We start from the raw sequence: 23,391 nt of genomic DNA on the forward strand, positions 1-23,391 counted from the left end.
GACAATAGCAGCTTCATCAACCTGTCTTACTGCCTATAATTTTAAACTTGCTTGAGTTTTTCCAAATTTAAATCTTAAATTTCTCTGTTCAATATCATTAGCCTAGCACATCAGTCCACTACAAGTTTAACCTTGACCAAACTCTGTGGGTATCGGCAGCAGAGCACAGCCAGCCCTTATGCCAGTAGTCCAGTTCCAATAAAGTTCTCTGTAGTTTTTCCTTCCCCTTAGAAAATTCATAAGAAAGGCCTCAGAATACAATTCTCTCTGCATTTAGCATTTTCAAACCCTCACTATAATAGCCAGTAAATTTGGCTTACTGTTCTGGAAGGCACTTTCAGTTGCAAGTACCAAAGCTATGCCAATTCCTCCAAAGAAAAAGTTTTAAAAGACCAAAATCCACATGGTCAGATTCATCACATTGCAACAACCCACTCTCTCCCACCAATTCTGTTATTGTCAGCTTGATATTGCTGGGATCAACTTCTGAACCAGGCACAAATTATAGAAGGAAGAGATTTATTTGAAACTTACAGATCCATGGAATTTCCATAATGGTGGAAGAGGCCAGCCCCCTTTTACAGGTACATTCAATGGGAAAAACAACCAGCAGCTCCATAAGCAAGCGCACTCCAAAAAGCCCAGGCCAAGCTGAGACTCTCTGCATACCTTTAGGCTGGAAATTACAGATCTTTCCCCAAACACAGCTTAGGGTTGGACCCTAGGACCTTCCCACAGTGACACCTCCTGTAGCCAGGAAGCTGGAAATCCAAGAAACATTAATCAATCTCCTTAATCTATTGGGGTGCATGCATTCAAATTACAACACCATGTCAACAACTCTCCTGGCAAGAGCTCATTTAGGGGCATCCTTTACTATATTTGGGAATGTCACATAATCTCTATGTGATATGTGAAATGGCTAAAATAGGGTTGAGTGTGGGGGCTAAGACTCCTAGGTAACAGAAGAAGGGCTATGAATTGAATTGTCGTGCCTCAAATTATACCTCAGATATGAACATTTTCTGAAATATGATCTCCATAGATGTGTTTAGGTCAAATGTGTTCATTGTGGGTTAAGGTAGCCTCTTAATAGGACTTGATGTCCTCATGAGGGGACATTTTGACCCAGCTACATAGCCACAGAAGATACCTTGTACAGATGGCGGCAGAGTCCACAGGGATACTCTGAGCTGGCAAGGAATGCCAGAGCCAGGAGAGAGGCAAGACCCAGTTTCACAGATCTCTTCTCACAGACTCCGGAACAGACTAGCATAGTGACACCTTCGCTTTGGGCGTCTAGCATCATAACTGTGAAGCAATGAGTTTCTCTTATTCAAGCTGCCAGGCTAGAGGTGTTTTACATTGGCCACCCTGGCCAGCTAAAGCATCAAGTAATCACTACTGACAAAATACCTGACAAGAAGCGACTTACACGAAAAAGGATTTACTTTGATTTATAGTTAGAGAAGGTACAGTTCATCATGGCAGGGAAGGCATAGCACTAGGAGCCCAAAGCAACTGGTCCCATGTTGTGTGCAGTCATGCAACAGAGAGAGATGAATATATTTACTCAACTTGCATTCTCCTGTTTATTCAATCTAGATCACGGCCCAAGGAATGGTTCTGTTCACAGTCAGGGTGATTCTTTACATCTCAACCTAATCTAGAAACTGTCTCACAGATGTTTCCAGATATTTGTCTTCTATGTGCTTCCAGATCCTATCAAGTTGACAATCATTATTAACTTTCACAGTCTCTTAATTTTCTTTTGAGGAGAGGTGGGATGATCAATGTACTAAACTGCCTGGTTCAGTCATTTCCTGAGACAGGATTTTCATTGACAAAATTGGGAATCCCTGAGAAAATGAGGCTGGCTGAATGTCCACCCTAAGAGTAGGTGTACCCAAACACAGCTTGTAAGTGTGAAGCAGAGCTGAGTGCTCATGACAGTGGGTGGTAAACATAGCCACAAGCTCCTTCCACATTCTGCTCAGAGGGAGTCCCCAAGGGCTCCTCTCCATGATCAGGTGAATATTTTTTTTTAAATTTTTTATTTATTTATTTGAGAGTGACAGACACAGAGAGAAAGGCAGATAGAGGGAGAGAGAGAGAGAATGGGCGCGCCAGGGCTTCCAGCCTCTGCAAACGAACTCCAGATGTGTGCACCCCCTTGTGCATCTGGCTAACGTGGGACCTGGGGAACCGAGCCTCGAACCGGGGTCCTTAGGCTTCACAGGCAAGCGCTTAACCGCTAAGCCATCTCTCCAGCCCTCAGGTGAATATTTAAAATGCAGCTTTGGCAGTTGCCTGACTTTGTCACTCTCAGGTACCCAGATGGGTCATGGTTTGGTATCATTTTTTGAGGTAGAAAATGCTGGAAATGGATAAGTCCTGTCAGAAAGTAAAGTGTCTGCTTTGATCATGACAATGGTGTAGTATAGAGGGGAGTAGCAGCAAGAGTGAATGAACACATGGGTGGCAGGAGGCAAGCAAGAAGTAGTCTGCTGTATTCAATAAGGTGAAAAAGGTATGCATATGGTGTACCTATATACATAAGGCAAACAGATGGATGCTATTACGCTGCCCTGCTATGAATGACATTCTTTAGTCCATGACATAGCTCTTCTCATCATATTAAACTGTACTGGGCTACTCTTGAGTTTCAGAAAATGAGAGGAGCTGTGTGATACTACCATTAAGTTTGCAGATCCATTCTGATATTTTACCTTTTCCTTTATTTCCTGTCCTAGCAGAGAATTAGTTTATTGACTTATAATTCAAGGAAGAATGAATAACATAAGGTCCTTTCCATACAAAAATAAGTATGGGCATAGTCATAGTCATTTCCTGGTAATCTGTTTGTTCACTTCTAGTAGAAACATATGCTCTAAGTTTTAATAGCAATAAGTTAATACCTTCTATTTACAGAGAGCTTTATGTTTTACCAAATGCTTTCACATAGATTAGTGCATAGTTCCTTGTATACCATTAATGTGAGTTCTGGCATGAATTTATGCAACCACATTATGATTTTCAGTAAGAAGTTAATTAATTGACTCTACAATAACTGAAAACTCACTCCTGTAATTATCATACATACACATGGTAGATTTAATGGGAATTATGTTCTTATTAAATAGATAAAACTTTCAAGGAATTAAGAGATATTTATTTAGTGCATAATATGAACAAAACTCTGGGCTTGGCGTTGTGTAAAGATGTAAGGAGACATCAGACAAGTTCTCTTTAGGAGGTTAGGATTTGCTTGGAGCGACAAATTGTACAACATTGATGATGATTCATTATCAGGCTCTTATGGGGCAAATGTGTGAGGCCAGTGTGGTTGCAATGGAACATTCACTGAAGACCTCATTGAGAAGATGGTGCAGAAAGGAAATGTTTTCATCCTGTTGGAGGGCAAAGGAAGCTCCCAATAGAAGGTACACTGTTCACCCTAAAACAGAGTTTCTTAAACTTTGATTTGTTTATTGGAAAGAGACTAAAGATTACAGGTGCTGGGCTCAGGTATGCCTGAGAATCACAGATAGTATTCCCTCTTTCCTCTTTGAGCATTGAAGGTGCCCACCTCAGCCCACAAGCCTAGATACTCAGGAGAAGATAGAAATTAGATATGAAATGTGTTTATTCAAAAAGCTACATTTTGAGCTGGGTGTGGTAGTGTATGCCTTTAATCCCAGCACTCGCGAGACAGAGGTAGGGGGATTGCCGTGAGTTCGAGACCACCCTGAGACTCTATAGTGAATTCTAGGTCAGCCTGGGCTAGCGTGAGACCCTACCTTGAAAAACCAAAAACATTAAAAAAATATATATATAAAAGCTACAATTCTCTGAAAAATTAGTCTCACTAGGAAGAAAGAAAGGCTGAAAGGGAAGGAGTAAGGGAGGAAGAAATAAAGGGAAGGAGGGAGAGATAGAGGAAGGAGGGAGGGAGAGAGAGAGAGAGAAAAAAAAAAGACCCTTCAGCTTAACTACTAGCTTTGCTTTGTAGTGTGTATCTATTTGTGGATTGGATATGGCTCAATGCCTTGTTACTCCATGTGGTCCATGGACCAGTCCCATCAACATTTTCTAGGCTTTTATAAAAATGAGTATTTTCATACCTCACTGGATCTATCCTAGCAGGAATGAAGATATTCTAGACATATGTGCCTCTCCCTTTGGATATCAGATTATTGAAGCATGGATCCTCAAGAAATTGGAATTTCCCCAGGAATCTCATTTTGGGAGATACTGAAGTCTGGTACCAGCCAGAGAAGGAATTTGTCTCCCAGAAAGAGATTTCACAAGGTTCTGACACCTTGTCAGACCACTGCCAGGAGTGACTGAAGCTGAATCTATAATGGGAGGGACACAACCTTGACCAGGATTGCTTGGTATGCATCTGTAGTGGTTTGCACACATAAAATGTCTTCCAGGGCCTCGTGGATGGGTTTGTGACTAAGCCTCATATTTAATCTGCTTTGGGAGGAGCCTCTGGGAGATGGAAACTTGTTGGAGGAAGTATATCACCAGGAGTGGGCCATGGGGGTATCATAACCAAACCCCATTTGATATAGGAAACTCATTCCTGCTGCTCATCCATGATGATAAGATGTGATATCCATCTTTCTGCTCATGCCATGCTTTGCCTGCAATGAAGAAACTTTCCCTCAAAACTGCAAAATAAACCCTTTCTTTTTACCAGTTGCTTCTGGTCAGGTGTTTTGTCCTAACATAGAAAAGGTAACTGCTATAGTGTCCCTCTTGCATTTTATTTCAACCTTGTCCCAATCCCACAAAGATGGACTTGGCAGGTGTGGTCACTGGACGTCTTTATTTCTTCTACTTCCCGGTGTGGGCCACCGTGAATAAATCTTTCTCTGCTTTCACTATTCCCTCTGTCTAATTGGCCTATTGATGAAAGTTGACCAAGCTCAGCTTGTTAAGGCTTCCACAGCACAGATACTTACCCCAACAATTCTACTAACATTATCACAGTCTTCATTAATTTGAATCTGTATTTTATAGACATCCCTAGTAGGCATAGTAGGTACATTAAAAAAAAATAAGACAATCTCTAGGTACTCAAATCACTTTTTCTTTTTCCTTTTTACGTAAGTGAAAGCATTACTTATTTAACCCATAATAGTTCTCATCATCACAGTGAAAGCCTCATCAACATTCTTTTCTTATTATACCTATGCAAGACTATGTTCTAGGCACAGCTGTCAGCCTGGGAGTATCTACCCTTCCCTTCACCACCCTCTGAATGCAGCCAGAAGTTTTGGGAAACAGTCAATTCTGCTGATCCTGGAAGGGCATTGACATCTTAGAGGAAAGATCATGGGCCCTGTGGTCAGGTGTGGCTTCAAATTTAACTTATTCTCAGAGTCTTTAATCTTCTTTATAAAATAATGTCATAACAATTGAGACTGCCCATATTCTATAAGTTTTTAAAAGTTCCTATTATTTCACAAATTCTAGATTAATTAATACATTTAGGGAAGTAACTGGCATAATGAGAGTATTATTTTCTAAAACTCAAAATCCACACTAATTTTTATCCTCACTCCCCACAAGGATGGTGTCCAACTTTAATAAGTCATTTAACCCCTTTAAGTCTCATCCTTCCCAGCTGTATCATGATGGCTTCTAACATCCTTCCCAGGCTGTGACTAGTTAATGCATGAAGAACACACATGGGGATCGTTGTTCACTCACACCACCCATTCCTGTTTCATCCCTTCTTCTCACCCATTCACAGTCCCAAAAATCTTCTCTGAAACCAAAGCCTGTCAGATTAGAAGGGCTCTAGACTTGTTCCTTGAAGTACCCATTCCTGCTAGACACTCTGACAAGCGTGGATGAATTCCAAATGGTGAAAAGTACTAACATGCCCAGGACAACTAATCTGAGGTGATTACTCTTCTTTGAATCCTTGGATGCTAACATGGAGAGCCCAGCTGGGCTGCGCCCCTTTCCTGAGACATTGTAATCCCACTTTGAGACAATATTGAGATACCAAGGCTTAAAAATGGCCAAGAAGCAAGTCATTTTTCAAACCACAACTAAAACAAAGCCTTTTAGTCATGGAACCTGATTTTATGGGGGATCAGAGTATCCAATTAGGAGATTTTAAATAACAGGTATGTTAACTCCAGCTTCACTTGGCAAAGTTGCCTAAGCAATTTTGGCTTTGCCTGGGGTATCTTGAGGCAAGAGAAGGTATGCTTCAGGGCATAAGCTGCCGGGGGACGCACTGCCATGGTGGTTAATCTGGGTTTTGTCTTCCTTGCTGACACAAAGATTTCACTTGAGCCACTGGGTATTTCTGGTCCTTTCTGAAGCGCAAAAGTAGAACAGAAACAAAGCCCTAAGAAAAGAAAAACTAACTGTTAGTTTCTATGGGATTTGGATTCATTAGCAGGTAAAACAAGACTTGCTAGTGTCTTTGGTGGGCTGTATTTGCTGCTTCTGGGGCTCAACTCTGATCTCTTTGGTTTTTGCTCTTCTCTGTCATCCATGCTTCACAATTCCACCTACACATGCCTCCATGATTTGTTCTTCCCCTGAACCATGTTCTAGTTCTCATCATTACTCTACTGAAAGGATGCCATTGCTGCTCACCATTTCTGGTACCAGGGTGCCTCCTTAAGAGGAAGCTCTCGTACTCTTTCCATCTTTCCACCTCCACCTCTGGGAGGATTTGATTGCAATCTCTGTTTGCTGTTCTTAATATTGAAGAAACAACAACAACAAAAATCAATATGTACATATATATTTATCAAGCATTCAATTCCTTCTCCTTTTCAGAGAAATGGAAGAGCAGTGATGTAAAAAATGACTATGGGATACTAAGTGAAGAGATACTGTGCTCAGACTCCAGGAAGAGCCTCCTAGGGTGGAGGATAGAAAAAGTTATTCCCAAAACAAATATAATGAGGAAACAAACATTTGTGGATATTGTAACATCTGACAAAATCGACATCAAATCAAAATTAATCAGAAGAGATTTAGAAAGGCCACTCACTTCATGTTGTTCAAGGGAACAATTCACAAAGAGGACATAACAATCTAAGCATACATGTACCAAACACAGGAACACATAATTTTATAAAGAAAAATCTACATAAGTCACAACACAATGGCTTCAATATACCACTAGCACCAATAATTAGGTAATCTACATATAAAATAAAAAGAAACAATGAAATTAAATGATAATATAGATCAAAGATGCTTTTACTGAAAATTCCATCAAAACACTACAGAACATACATTCTCCTCAGTAGCATAGGAATTTCTCAAAAAAAAATTGTCATATATTAGGATACACAGCAAGTCTCAACAAATTTAGGAGAGTTAAAGTAACTGTATTTTACACAATACAGCAAAACTAAATTTAAGATAACATACAGAAAATACAAAGAACTCCTGGAGATTGAACAACACATTGTTCAATAGTGGATGGGTCATTGCAGAAATCAATGACAAAATTTTAAAAAATCAAGAATTGAATGACAATGAAAACACAACAAACCAAAACCTATGAGACATAGTTCTAAGAGGGAAGTTCATTGTTTACATTATAAAAACAGAGAGGTCTCAAATAAATAGCTTAATGTTGCACTTGAAAGCTTCAAAAAAGCAAGAATAATTTAAACCTAGAAGAAAAGAAATAATCAAGATCAGGGCTGAAATCAATGAAATAGAAATGAGAAAAATTAATTTAAAGAATCTCTTAAACAGAATTGAGATAGCAGCACTAGTCAGTATAGCTAGAGATGAAAAAATGAGGTATTATAAGAGATGCCAATGAAATTGGGAGAATAATAAGGACATACTTTAAAAATCTGTGTTCTGAAAAATTGGAAAAGCTAAAACAAATGGATGCATATAATCTCCCAAAGTTAAGATAAGATGTATAATTTAAATAGATCTGTAAAAAGCAGTAAGATTGAAGCAATAATTTAAAATCTTCCATTCAAAAAAGTCCTGGTTCACACAGGCTCACTTCAGAATTCCATCAGGCTTTTATAGATCAGAGCTCACTGCTTCTCAAGGTATTTCAAAAAATTGAAAAGGAGGGAATGCCCCCTAACTCCTTCCATGAAGCCAGCATTACACAAATAGAAAAACCTCATAAAGACACAACAACAACAACAAAAGAAAACTCTAGACTAATATCTCTGATGAACACAGACATAAAAATAATAAAGTGCTGGCAAACTGAAATCAAGGTTATATTAAATATAATACATACTTCTATTAGATTTTATTCCAGTAATTCAGGGATGGTTCAATATATGTAAATCAATAAACAATATGTCACATAAATAGACTCAAAGACAGATATCACATGATCATTGCAATAGATTTTTTTTTTTAAAGCAAAAGAAAAAAGCCTTTGTCAAAACCCAACATCCTTTCATGACAAAAACATTGGAGAGACTATGGATGTAGGGAAAATATCTCAATGTAACCTATAACCAACATCATACTAAAACAAGAAAAACTTTAACCATTTCCACTAAGATCTGGAACAAGACAATGATATCCACTCTCTCATTAATATTTACCATATTGTTTAAAGTGTTAGATATAGATTAATATATCAAGATAAAGAAATAAAAGGGATACAAATAGGAAAGAAATGTCATCCTATCTTTATTTGCAGATCAAATAAGTCTATATATTAAAGACCCCCCCAAACTCTGAAAGCTGATAAACACTTTCAGAAAAGTGGCAGCAAACAAAGTTAACATAAAAGGACTTCTGGTTAAGATGGCAGTGTAGGTACCAAGCCAAAGCAGCCTACCAGGGAAAAAGACCAAAAAAACTCATCAAAATACACTTTTTTTTTAAATTTTTTTTTTTTAATTTGAGAGCAACAGACACGGAGAGAAAGACAGATAGAGGGAGAGAGAGAGAATGGGCATGCCAGGGCTTCCATCCTCTGCAAAAGAACTCCAGACATGTGCACCTCCTTGTGCATCTGGCTAATGTGGGACCTGGGGAACCAAGCCTCGAACCAGGGTCCTTAGGCTTCACAGGCAAGCGCTTAACTGCTAAGCCATCTCTCCAGCCCAAAATACACACTTTTAATAAAAAGTGAGGTGTATAGGAAATTGAAGTAGCAGCGGAGAAGTAGAAGAGATCCAGAGCATCCAGAGCCCGCACAGGTCTGCAAAAGGGGCCCTGGAAGGTCCACCGAACTCGGAGGCAGCAGTGCAGCAGAAAGCCACCAGGCTTGGCTTGAGCCACAGGAAAAGCCAGGTGCGGGGAGCTTCCACTAACTCTGGCACTGTCTGAAACTCAAGAAACGTGAAGGGAGAGCAGCAGTGAACAACAGAGGAGCAGATAACAAGGTAGAAGAACATGTGGAATAGTGAGAGAACTACAGCAGCTGTGGCTCCCTCTCCTCCCCCACTGCCTGAGCCCAGCACAAGTGAAAAAAGCAGCAGTCCTGGGACCCGACCACACCAACTTGAGCCAACAGCAGGACCCAAGCAGGAGCAGGGTCTGACAGCAACATCAGCGGCTCCAAAGCCGGCAACAGTGACCCCAGCAGCAGCAGATTCAGTAGTGGCAGCAGCAGAAGATCCAGTAGCAGCAGCTTCAGAGGCAGCAGTGGCAGTTCCAGCAGCAACAGCTTCAGTGGGAGCAGCAGTGGCGGTGAACCAAGCAGCAGTGAATTCAGCAGCAGCAGTGGCTCCACCAGTGGCAGCTACAGCAGCAGCAGCAGTGGACCCAGCAAAAGCAGCTTCAGCAGCAGCGGCGACAGATCCAGCAGCGGCACCTTTAGCAGCAGCAGTTACAACAGCAGGGAGGCTGATCTGCAGGGCCACAGTTGCCAGGCTCAGTTTGCCCCACAGGAAAAGCCAGTGCCCAGCTCCAGAAATCAGAACAGCAGCCTGACAACCCAGGCAGCAACTTGACTGAGACCAAAATCATCCAAGGTAACTGGGATTGCACCAGGGAAGGGTCTCACTTGGTCACAAGCTGACTTGGATCCCTCAACAGACCAGAAATCTTAACCTCTTTGTTGATAGAGGATCTGGTTGTTATAATAACTACTCTTGCATACATACTCGGGTTTGTTTTTGATTGAATGTATACAGCGTTTAGTTAACTTTTAGAATCTACCTGTATTTTATTCTACTCAGCCTACTTGAATACTCCCATAGCAGGGAAACTCAACCCCTAGGAGTACCTTTATAGATACTCCGAGAGTCTTAAGAGTCACACCTAACACCTTAAGCTCCTACTCTGAAAATATATTACATCAAATCAATTGATACAGCTAAGAATACCCAGCTAGCTAGAAAATCCAAGCATTAACTTAATGCAAGATGCAAAAATATATACATTATAACACAAGGAACACTAAAAAGCAAGACAATATAAATCTATCTAAAAGTATTAATGCATCAGAAATGACCTCCAGTGAGAATGAGTTAGAGGAAATGCCTGAGAAAGATTTCAAAAGAATGATTGTAAATTTGTTCAAAGAGGTCAAAGAACAAATCAAAGGAATCAAAGAAGAAATCAAAGAGGAAATCAGAGGAATCAAAGAAGATGCAGGATACCAATTTAAGGAAATAAAGAAGGCAATACAAGACATAAATAAGGAAATAGAAATAATAAAGAAAAACCAGGCAGAATTACTAGCAATGACGAACACAGTTAATGAAATAAAAAACTCTGTAGAAAATCTCACCAGTAGAATGGATGAAGGAGAGGACAGAATATCTAAGCTAGAAGACCAGGTGGAAGATCTAATACAGTCCAACAAAGAGAAAGACAAACTTACAGAAAAGTATGAGTGGGAATTTCAAGATATTCAGGGCACTATGAAAAAATCAATTATAAGAATTCAGGGCATAGTAGAAGGAGAAAAATTCCACTCCAAAGGCATAGTAGATGTCTTCAACAAAATCACAGAAGAAAATTGCCCTCAAACTGGGAAAGAGGTGCCAATGCAGATACAGGAAGCCTTTAGAACCCCAGCCAGACAAAACCTGCAAAGAACCTCTCCTCGCCATATTATAATGAAACTTCCAAACACACAAACCAAAGAAAAAATATTGGAAGCAGTTAGAAAAATCAAGTTACCTACAAAGGCAAGCCCATCAGGATTACAGCAGATTATTCAACACAAACTTTAAAAGCTAGAAAGGCTTGGAGTGACGTATTCCATGTTCTGAAAGATAACAACTGTCAACCAAGGTTACTATATCCTACAAAGCTATCCATTCAAATAGACGGAGAAATAAGGACATTCCATGACAAAACCAGCTTAAAGGAGTATTTGAAGACAAAACCAGCTCTACGGAAAATACTTGAAAGAATCTTCCATGCTGAAGAAAAGGAAAAGCACACATATAAGGAACCTAGAAAAAACAAGCAATACTCAAATAATAGTTAACACAAGAGAGCACAGGTAGAACCAGAACCACACACACACACACACACACACACACACACACACACACACACACACAAATGGCAAACATAGATATACACCTTTCAATAATAGCTCTGAATATCAATGGCCTAAATGCCCCAACCAAAAGACATAGTTTGTAGACTGGGATAAAAAGCAGGATCCTACAATTTGTTGTCTCCAAGAAACTCACCTTTTTACAAAGGCTAGACATTATCTTAGGATGAAAGGTTGGAAGACGGTGTTTCAAGCAAATGGGACTAGAAAACAAGCAGGGGTTGCTATCCTAATATCTCACAATGCAGATTCAGTCCAACGTTGGTCAAGAAACTTAAGGAAGATCACTTTGTTTTGATTAAGGACACACTCCAACAAGAGGACATTACAATCCTAAACATATATGCACCTAACATGGGGGCTCCCAAATTCATCAAACACTATTAGAACTAAGGTCACAGATAACACCAAACACAGTGGTGGTGGGTGACTTCAACTCCCCACTCACATGAATTGACAGGTAATCCCGGGAAAAATAAACAAAGAGGCATCTGGACTAAATTAGGTCATAGAAGGAATGGACCTAACATATATATACAGGACATTTCATCCAAAGCTGCAGAACATGCATTCTTTTCAGCAGCACATGGAACATTCTCTAAAATAAACCTAATATTAGGACACAAAGCAAATCTTAACAAATTCAGGAAAATTAAAATAATTCCTTGCATTCTATCTGATCACAATGGAATTAAACTACAAATCAATAGCAAGAAAGGCTATAGAGCATACACAAAATCATGGAAACTAAACAATACACTACTAAATGATGAATGGGTCAATGAAGAAATCAAGAAGGAAATCAAAAAATTTATAGAGTCAAATGATAATGAGAACACAACATACCAAAATCTGTGGGACACAATGAAGGCAGTTCTAAGACGTAAATTTATAGCCTTAAGTGCCTGTATTAAGAAATTAGAAAGGTCACAAGTAAACAACCTAATGCTTCACCTTAAAGCCTTGGATAAAGAAGAACAAGGCAAACCAAAAATCAATAGATGGGAAGAAATACCAAAGATTAGGACAGAAATTAATGAAATTGAAAAAAAAAAAAAAACAATCCAAAGAATTAATGAAACAAAGAGTTGGTTCTTTGAAAGGATAAACAAGATTGATAAACCATTACCAAATCTGACCAAAAGAAAGAGAGAAGAGACACAAATGAATAAAATCAGAGATGAACAAGGTAACATCACAACAGATTCCAGAGAAATTCAAAAAATAATAGGTACATATTATAAAAGGATGTATTCCACAAAGTATGAAAATCTGAAAGAAATGGATGATTTCCTTCATTTATATGACCTACCTAAATTAAATCAAAATGAGATTAATCACTTAAATAGACCTATAACAAACATGGAGGTCCGAACAGTTATCAATAATCTCCCAACTAAAAAAAGCCCGGGCCAAGATGGATTCACTGCTGAATTTTACCAGACCTTTAAGGAAGAACTAACACCATTGCTTCTTAAGCTTTGGAAATAGAAAAAGCAGGAATTCTACCATACTCCTTCTATGAAGCTAGCATCATCCTGAGACCAAAACCAGGCAAAGATAGAACAAAAACAGGAAATTACAGACCAATCTCCCTCATGATGATAGATGCAAAAATTCTCAACAAAATATTGGCAAACAGAATATAAGACTATATCAGAAAGATCATTCACCCTAACCAAGTAGGCTTTATCCCAGAGATGCACGGATGTTTCAATATATGCAAATCTATAAATGTAATACATTATATAAATGGGTTGAAGGACAAAAATCACATGATCATCTCATTAGATGCAGAGCAAGGATTTGACAAAATCTAACATCCCTTCATGATAAAAGTCCCACAGAGACTGGGAATAGAAGGAATATATCTCCATAGAATAAAAGCTATTTATGGCAAGCCTACAGCCAACGTATTACTAAATGAGGAAAAACTGGAAGCTTTTCCACTAAAATCAGGAACAAGACAAGGGTATCCACTTCCCCACTTTTACTTAACATAGTTTTGGAAGTCTTAGCCATATCAATAGGCAAGAGACACACATAAAAGGGATACAAATTGGAAAGGAAGAGACCAAGTTATCATTCTTTGCAGATGACATGATTCTATACCTAGAGGACACTAAAGACTACTAGCAAACTGTTAGAGCTGATCAAAACCTACAGCAATGTAGCAGGATACAAAATAAATACACAGAAATCAGTAGCCTTCATATATGCTAACAACAAACACACAAAGGATGAAATCAGAGAATCACTCCCATTCACAATTGCATCAAAAAAAAAAAAATAAATAAATGAAGTATCTTGGAATAAACCTAACCAAGGAAGTAAAGAATCTCTACAATGAGAACTTTAAAACACTCAAGTGAGAAAGTGCAGCAGACACGAGAAAGTGGAGAAACATCCCTTGTTCCTGGATTGGAAGAATCAATATTGTGAAAATGGCAATCTTACCAAAAGCAATCTACACATTTAATGCAATCCCTATCAAAATTCCAAAGGCATTCTTCATGGAAATAGAAAAAAACAATCCAAAAATTCATTTGGAATCTAAAATAATACTGAGCAACAAAAATAAGGCTGTTGGTATCACCATACCTGATTTTAACCTATACTACAGAGCCATAGTAACAAAAACAGTGTGGTACTGGCACAAAAACAGACATGTAGATCAGTGGAACAGAAAAGAGGACCCAGATGTAAGTCCAGGTAGCTACAGCCACCTGATATTCAATAAAAATGCCCAAAATACTCATTGGAGAAACGACAGCCTCTTCAGCAAATGGTGTTGGCAAAACTGGATATATATCTGTAGAAGGATGAAAATAGATTCTTCTTTCTCACCATGCACAAGAATTAAATCAAAATGGATTAAAGACCTTAACATCAGACCTGAAACTCTGAAACTGCTACAGGAAAAAGTAGGGGAAACCCTTCAACATATTGGTCTTGGCAAAGACTTTCTGAATACAACCCCAATTGCTCAGGCAATAAAACCACAGATTAACCACTGGGACCTCATGAAATTACAAAGATTTTGCACTGCAAAGGACACAGTGCAAAAAGCATAGAGGCAACCTACAGAATGGGAAAAATTCTTCGCAAGGTATATATCTGATAGAGGATTAATATCTAGGATATACAAAGAATTCAAAAAGTTAAATAATAAGGAAGCAAACAAGCCAATCAAAAAATGGGCTATGGAGCTAAATAGAGCATTCTCAAAGGAAGAAATAGGAATGGCATATAAGCATCTAAAAAAAGTGCTCTACGTCACTAGTCATCAGGGAAATGCAGATTAAAACTACATTGAGATTCCATCTCTCTCCTGTCAGATTGACAACCATCATGAAAACAAATGATCATAAATGTTGGTGGGGATGTGGAAAAACAGGAATCCTTCTACACTGCTGGTGGGAATGCAATCTGGTCCAGCCATTGTGGAAATCAGTGTGGAGGTTCCTAAAACAGCTAAAGATTGATCTACCATAAGACCCAGCTATAGCACTCCTAGGCATATATCCGAAGGACTCATCTCATTTCCTTAGAAGTACGTGCTCAACCATGTGTATTGCTGCTCAATTTATAATAGCTGGGAAATGGAGCCAGCCTAGATGTCCCTCAACAGATGAGTGGATAATGAAGATGTGGCACATTTATACAATGGAGTTCTACTCAGTGGTAAAGAAAAACGAAGTTATGAAATTTGCAGAAAAATGGACGGACCTGGAAAGGAAAGGATTATACTAAGTGAGGTAACCCAGGCCCAGAAAGCCAAACACCACATGTTCCCCCTCATATGTGGATCCTAGCTACAGATGATTGGGCTTCTGTGTGAGAATGAAAATACTTAGTAGCAGAGGCCAGTAAGATAAAAAGGAGATACAAAGGGAAGAGAAAGGAAGGGAGGAGGGTACTTAATAGGTTGGTATAGTATATATGTAAGTACAGTGGTTGAGATGGGGAGGTAATATGATGGAGAATGCAATGTCAAAGGGGAACGTGTGAGGGGGAGGGAGGGTATTACCATGGGATATTTTTTTTTTTTATCATTTATTTATTTGAGCGCAACAGACACAGAGAGAAAGACAGATAGAGGGAGAGAGAGAGAATGGGCGCGTCAGGGCTTCCAGCCTCTGCAAACGAACTCCAGATGCGTGCGCCCCCTTGTGCATCTGGCTAACGTGGGACCTGGGGAACCGAGCCTCGAACTGGGGTCCTTAGGCTTCACAGGCAAGCGCTTTAACCGCTAAGCCATGTCTCCAGCCCCCATGGGATATTTTTTATAATCATGGAAAATGTTAATAAAAATTGTGAAAAGAAAAAAACTTAAAAAATGAATCACTGTGTTATCTACCAATATCAAATTCATTGAGAAAGAAATCAGGGATACAATCCCATCTCAATTGCCATGCAAAATAATTTAAACATCTCAGAATATCCTTAAACAAGGAAGTGAAAGACTTCTATAATGGAAACTTTAAAATGCTGAAGAAAGAAAATGAGGAAGACAAAAAGATGAAAATTTATCCCATTCACATGAATTGAAAGAATTAATATCATGAAAGTGGCCATCATACCAAAATGAAACAGATTTCAATCAAAATTCCAGTGCTATCCTTCAAATTCTCCAAAGCTCACAGAACATCATGGAAGACGGGGCAGAGAGTGTTTAAGAACAAGAAGGTGGGGAGAAAAACTTTGGGCACTATCCCCTTTGTGTGAAGTGCCCAGTACATTCCTGATCTCATAACATTTGAGGCTGTTAATACCTCCACAAGTCCTGCACAACATCAAACTCATCAACCTTTGGACATTTATATGGAGGGCTAAAAGAAGGAGACAGTCAAATAGAAAATGCACTAGTTAAAAAGAGGAGGTGGGGGGCTGGAGAGATGGCTTAGTGGTTAGGCACTTGCCTGTGAAGCCTAAGGACCCCGGTTCGAGGCTCGGTTCCCCAGGTCCCACGTTAGCCAGATGCACAAGGGGGCGCACGCATCTGGAGTTCGTTTACAGTGGCTGGAAGCCCTGGCGTGCCCATTCTCTCTCTCTCCCTCTATCTATCTTTCTCTCTGTGTCTGTCACTCTCAAATAAATTAAAAAAATTAAAAAAAAAAAAGAGGAGGTGGGTTAATGTAAAGGGGACAGGAAGGGAGGTGCCCTAAGATGGTAATGTGAAAGGATTATGATCAAGTTACAGTAAATTCATGCATGAAACTTCTTAATTAAAAAGAAAAGAAAGAAATGATTTTGGAGTTATTGAACTCCATGTCTCTAAGTCTGCCATGTTTTAGTAGCATAACTTTGGGCAAATTTCTTAATATCTTTACTGTCCAGTTTCCTTTTCTGTATCATAAGAGCTCTAATCCACATACCCTGTGACTGTGGGGTGAGCAGGATACTGTTCAGGCGTCTCAGAGGGCTGCAGCTCCACAAAGCACTCTCGTTCTGCCAGAGGTGCTGATGTTCCTACAGTTCCTTTCCTTTCCCTGCTGGGAGTTGCTTGATGTGGATAAACTGATTTTCCAGAGATGGAGGAGGGAGATTGTGAGAAGTTATAGCTTCCAATTAGCTTTGTCACTGATCATTGCATAACTTTGGGCCAAAAGCTGCTCTTTAATGAATGGGGGTGTGGAATTTTTTAAAATTAATGACTGTCACAGCTGGAAGCCAGATGTTTACATGATTTCCTATGTTTTACAGCAAGCATATTCAAGGAAGGGAGTTCAATGATAGAATTAAGTAAATAAGTACAATATTTTGAGAATTAAAAAAATGTTGATTTGGAGCATAGGATATTAAGATCCTAATGTATCTTGATTAGACTAATATTAAAAATTAATGTCCATAAACCATTAATTTAAATGAGGCAGTTTTCAACACTTGTTGACTTGTGGAGAGGAGCAGCATGGGCATGTGTGCTGGTAGTGAGAGCTCCAGCGTTCAAATGTTCTGCACAACACAGAGAGTTAAATGTGTCTTTAATACTCTCAAGTATAGAGGGGCGAATCATTGTGTTTCATTGAGGAAGGATAAAATGGTTTTGCTTTGCACATATATTTATGTTCTATTTTAGCACCATAATTATTTTTACAGCTTTCAGAATTTTAAAAACCCTTATATGAAAATAAATCTGAATCCAGAATAGCTCCATACTTTCCAGAGAAAATAAGTCTTACACTGACTGACTGACTGACCTTATTCCTGTCATTGCACCTCATCTCAAATCCTTGAGTGAATGGGAAGGAGGTTAATTAGTTGAAAGAAATTCATGGAAGTGTTTTTAAAGAAGCAGCCTGAACTGAAGTGATTAAAACAACACAAATGGATAAAGGGCAGAGATGGGAGAATGTGTTTTGCATTACTGAGCATCTTGACTGTGGAGGGAAGATGGGAATGAGAATGCCCACTCTAGTCTTGAACTAATGCTGAAATAGCCAAGGGACAGTCACTATCGTGAGAAGTGAAGCTGGACACAGAGCTAAGCTGACCATAGGGTAGAACATGCGTGTTGTGTGGGCAACAGTTCAGAAACTCTAGTAATTACATTTATTATTAGGATTTTTAAGTCAGGAATGTGAATATTAATTCCTCATTTTGTCACCCAGTCATACAAAACAAGATATAAGGCAAAGAACATCTAAAATAGTCGTTAAAATTTTATATCTCACAAATCTTTATTTAGCACCTGCCTATTAATAGACCATTTCTGGCACTGAATGTGTCCTCAGTGAGCTGCCCAACCTCAACCTGGAAACAGCAGGACCAACCCAGGAACTGTGGTAGGCAGACCTTGACCTCTCCAAAGGCACCTATGCCCGATCTTGAACATAAAACCTGCAAACAGAATTGAGGTATCTAATCAGCTGACCTTAAAATAAGAATAATACCTGGCTAGGGAGATGGCTCAGAGGTTAGAGGTGCTTGCTTGCAAAGCCTGCCTGCCTGGGTTCATGCCAAGGCTTAATTCTCCAGTACCCATGTAAAGCGAGGTACACAAAGTGGTACATTCTTTCTTTGCTTACAAATGAATAAATAAAAATATATAAAATAATAGGAATGCTACTTTAAATTATGTAGGGTGGCTGAATGTAGTACACAAAGCTCCTTAACAGATGAAAAGGCGGCAAAGGACACAGTGTCAGAGTGATGCCACCTGAGAAAGCCTTGTGTGGCCCTTGCTGGTTTGGAAGATGGCACGATGCTTAAATGAAAGAAGGAACGAGATCCCCCTGGAGCCTGAGAGAAGCAAGAGAACCAACTTTCCACACAGCCTCCAGAAGGAATGCATTCCTGCTTAAAATTCTGACCTCCATAACTGCAAGATAACACATTTAGGGTACAGTAAGCCACACAGTTGTAGTTACATGTTACTGCAGCCATGGAAAATAAACACAGAAACACAGACAGTGGTGTAGGCCCACAGCCCAAGGTCAGAACCCTGAGAGGAGCATATATGCTGGGGAAGAGGACAATGCTTGCTTTTTGTTTGCAACGTCCATCTGTTTTCCTCATTCACACTGACAATCCCAACAATCCTGATTTACTCTGTAGCCTTTTCTCAGGAATAGTCTCACTGAGAGGGAATTAGGTACCTTTGTTAGGCAGGATGACTGGGTCCCTGAAAAGGCAGTAAAGTCTGCACTTGCTAGAGATCAAAGGATGATCTGACTTATCTCTTGCCTAATTCCCTAGCATTGTTTTTCCATACCTGAGCCCTCTCTCAGGAAAGGAAGTATTTTTCTATATCCCTGACATTGTTGGTCAAGCTTAGACCCCAGAATTTGGCGTCATGGCTTGCCTCTTCCTGAGCCAGCCTTTAGCCCAGACCAATCAGCTGGCTCACCTGAGCCACAAGGTGAAATGCGCCAAGATAAGTTTATAAAAATGTTTTACCAGGGGAGGGCAACCTCTCTCTCTGGCCTGCCAGATCACTGGCAAACCTCCAACTTCTGGTGAGTTCTCCTCTTCTCCGACTCAAATGAGGGGAGAACTCCCTAACCCCTACTTCCCACGTGGGTTCTTTACTGCCTCCAGCCCTCCACATGGCAGTAGCTCTTTGTACTTTCTTTTCTGTTCTCCCTACAGTTTTTCCAGGCCTGCCACATGGGCATTCAGGCCACATGGGTGTACTCAATTTCCTTTCTTGGCTTTTTACTTCTCTAAATAAATATAATAATTTAATAATTATCCTTCTCAGTCTTATTTTACTCAATTCTTTGGTTAAAAGTAGACACGAGCCTAAGGTTTGGGGTTCAAGGACTTTCCTGAACCCCTAACACTCCATTTCATTGCCACCTTTGAATGAAGGTCAGGTCAGTGTCTTGGCACTGCATTGTGCAACGAAGTTGATGGAGAGAAGGCACTGTCAATATGGGGAGGGTCACATGTTTTCTAAAGTGATCACATTGCCTCCAAACTTGCTCACCCACCAGTCTTCCCAAATCTAAGTTCAGAGCACTCATACCCAGACTTCCTAGAGGTTCAACTGCAATAAGAGTTGTGCTATAGGTACTGGATAACCCATCAGGAAATTCTGCTGGCCCAGAGTGGAGGAAAAGTGCTGCCTGAGCTATTTCTGGAATGCCATCTATTTTTCTGGCCTTTCAGTACCCTTGTATGTTACTCTTATGCTCATTGCCAGATCTAGAAATTACAAGATGAATTTTAGTGAAGCACTCAATTTGCATAGCTTGTTTCCTGGGGGCTGGGAGAAGAGTCTGCCTTTTGCACATAATTATATGCATTTTATTAGAGGTCACTGGATTAGAGATTTGGCCTACTCATCCTCCAGCCTCTCACATTGCTATGCACGTGCTGTTTGTGGGGTTAGCATTAAACTGCTTGCTTTGCTCAGATTGGGATTGCTGCTTCTGCTTGCAAATTATCTTATACAATGATCTCTCTCTTTCAAATACACACACAAATGACGTTAGATATATTTTAGCTCTTTTTTTTCCATTGGCAAGTGTGGGGTTCATTAATATCTTTCCAAAATTTGAGTATAGGATAAGTCATCTTTATTTGGTCCCTGATAATCACAGTAATTGTATTCAGTTAAGCAAAATAAATGACTAGAGGAAGCTATGGAGCCCAAGAGACTACAGCTATGCTTTCTGAGAGTACTATTTCTGTCCTGGCACCTAGACATTTTTAGTCAAGTAATATGTGTTTGTAGGAGGCTCTTTTTTTGTTTGTTTGCTTTTAAGTTTTATTGATTTATTTATTTGCAAGCAGACACACAGAGAGAGAATGGGCACTCCCGGGCCTCTAGCCAATGCAAAGAAACTACAGACACCTGTGCTCCTTGTGTATCTGGGTTACGTAGGTCCTGGGAATTGAACCTCTATCATTTAGCTTTGCAGGCAAATGCCTTAAGCACTAAGCCATCTCTCCAGCCCCAGGAGGCTCTTTTAAGTCATGTAGGATGCTTAGTAGCATCCTCAGCTGCTATATATCTCTAGATATAATGCCAATATCTTCCCTAAGTGTATTTTTTAATTGGTTTGTGTGTATGTGTGAGTGTGTGTGAATGTATGCATATGTGTATGATCAGGTGTATATGCATGTGTGTGACCTTGTATGTGGAGGTCGGAGGACAACTTCAAGTGTCATCTTCAGGATGCAGGAACATTGTCCTTTTTAAAAATGTATTTACTTTTCCTTTTCAGTGAGACAGGGTCTCTTATTAGCTTCACTGTCACCAATTAGGCCAGACTAACTATCCAGTGAAGTCCGGGGATGCTCATGTCTCCGCCTCTTTAGTGCCGAGCTTACATGCATGTACCACCATGCCCTGCATTTGATGTGGGTGCTGAGGATTGCACTCAGGTCCTCGTGCTTGCAAGATAAGCGCTTCACCAACTAAGCTGTCTCCTGAGCCCTGTCTTCTCTAAGTCTTAACAATATTCAATGTCTCCAGTCATTGTCAAAAGTTTGTGGGGGCTGGAAGGATGGCTGAGAAGTTAAGGTGCTTGCCTACAAAACCAAAGGACCCAGCCAGATGCACAAGGAGGCGCATGTATCTGGAGTTTGTTTGCAGTGGTGGAGGCCTTGCCATGCCCATTCTCTCTCTGTATCTCTGTCTGTCAAACAAATTTAAAAAAAATTTTTTTAAAGTTCCTGGGAGGGCAGGGTGGCTCCTGGATGAGAACCAATACCAGCTTTATGGAGAGATCATAAACACCGAGTTTCTAGCAACTTGTTAAGGTTGTCAAGGTGAGCAGGCTCAGCTGCTCACTCAGCTGTGTGGACCACCTGTGGCCAATTAGTTGACAAGATTATTATTGAGTTACAAGGCTTTGATGCGTCCCCTTAGTTAAAGGCAACTGTCTTCACTCTGTGGTCGGCTCTGTGGGAGGGGTTAGGTTACATACATTCCACTCTCTATGCCTGCTGCAGCTTGAATGCAGCTCACTTACTTGCTAACTGGTATTGATGACAGTTCAGACCAACAGTGCAAACCTAATGTAATTGAATACACCCAATAGAAATGGCCATAACCACCTTTTTCTCGAATAATTGTTGCTGTTGTTTAAAAAGAAAAGGTCCCCAACATTGGTATGATGTAATATTTTATTGACTTCTTTAACACATAGGGATTGGCTTCTGGCTGCTGCAGGTCCTGATGGCACCTTAAATAGAACCTGAGTCAAAATTCTTTACCTTTCACAACCCCCCAAAGCATCTAAAAGAGGTTTTCTTTCTATTCCCTACCCTTAAAATAGCAAACACCAGAGATGCCTAGTTCAGCTATCTTCCATTAAATTCCCAATATACAATTATCAGATTATCTTTCTTAGATCAAATACTGGATTAAAACTCTACTCAAAAATACAAATGGTACCCATACATCACTGAGTCTAAATGTTCTTTCTCTCTCTTCTTCCTTTTATATAACATGAGCACTGGGGATAGAACTCCAGTCCTCTTGCTTGAATAGTAAGTGCTCTTACCCTCTGAGCCATATCCCCTGCTTGAGTCCAGATTTTCTACAATGTCTTTTCTCCCTTTGTCTACCACTTATTTTTTCATGTTATCTTACAATCAAGTACTTCTAAAAATGTGGTCCACAGTTCACCTAAACAGGAATCCATAAGGACCCAAATTATGATGCAGATCTTTCCATACTAACTCATCCAGAATTTCTAGGAATATGATCTGATTATCTCAATATACTCACTTAGCTTGAATTAATTTTTCTCTTTAAAGCATTTAGTGCATGTTTCTTGGTACCACATTCCAACTTAGGGCAGGAAGAGGAAGAGAGGAGGGTGGCAAAGATGAGAGAGTGGAGGCTGGAGAGACGGCTCAGTTAACACACTTGCCTGCAAAACCTAAGGATCAGAGTTTGATTTCCCAGTACCCACTTAAAGCCAGATACACAAGGTGGCATGTGTGTCTGGAGTTTGCTTGCAGTGGCTAGAGGCCCTTTTTTCTGTATCTGCCTTTCACTTTCTTAAAATAAATTATAAATAAAATAGTTTTTTTTAAAGATGAGAGCAGTTGGTGTCTACAGTTTATGCCCTAGAATCTGTATGATACACTTTACATGAAGTATTTCATTAAATTTTTTTGTGGTTTTGTTACTGTATAAATGTATAAACTGAGACCTGGGAAGCCTCACTTTCTTGGTCATGATTTGTGCATTTGGTGAGCGAGCTTCTCATTCTAAGTCCATAAAGTCAACACTTAGCCATGACCTTGCATATCATTTAGCCATTCCTGGATATTATTGTCTCACATCCTTTATGGAGAAAAATGCCATAATGGAAACAACACTGATGTAACATCAAATCCATATCTGCTTGAATTCTGGCTTTAACATGTGTTGGCTCCTTCCAGTTTGTCCTAGGATGTGTCCATCTGCTAAATCCAGAAAG

This window comes from Jaculus jaculus, chromosome 8 (genome assembly GCF_020740685.1).
Source record: "Jaculus jaculus isolate mJacJac1 chromosome 8, mJacJac1.mat.Y.cur, whole genome shotgun sequence".
Taxonomy (NCBI): domain Eukaryota; kingdom Metazoa; phylum Chordata; class Mammalia; order Rodentia; family Dipodidae; genus Jaculus; species Jaculus jaculus.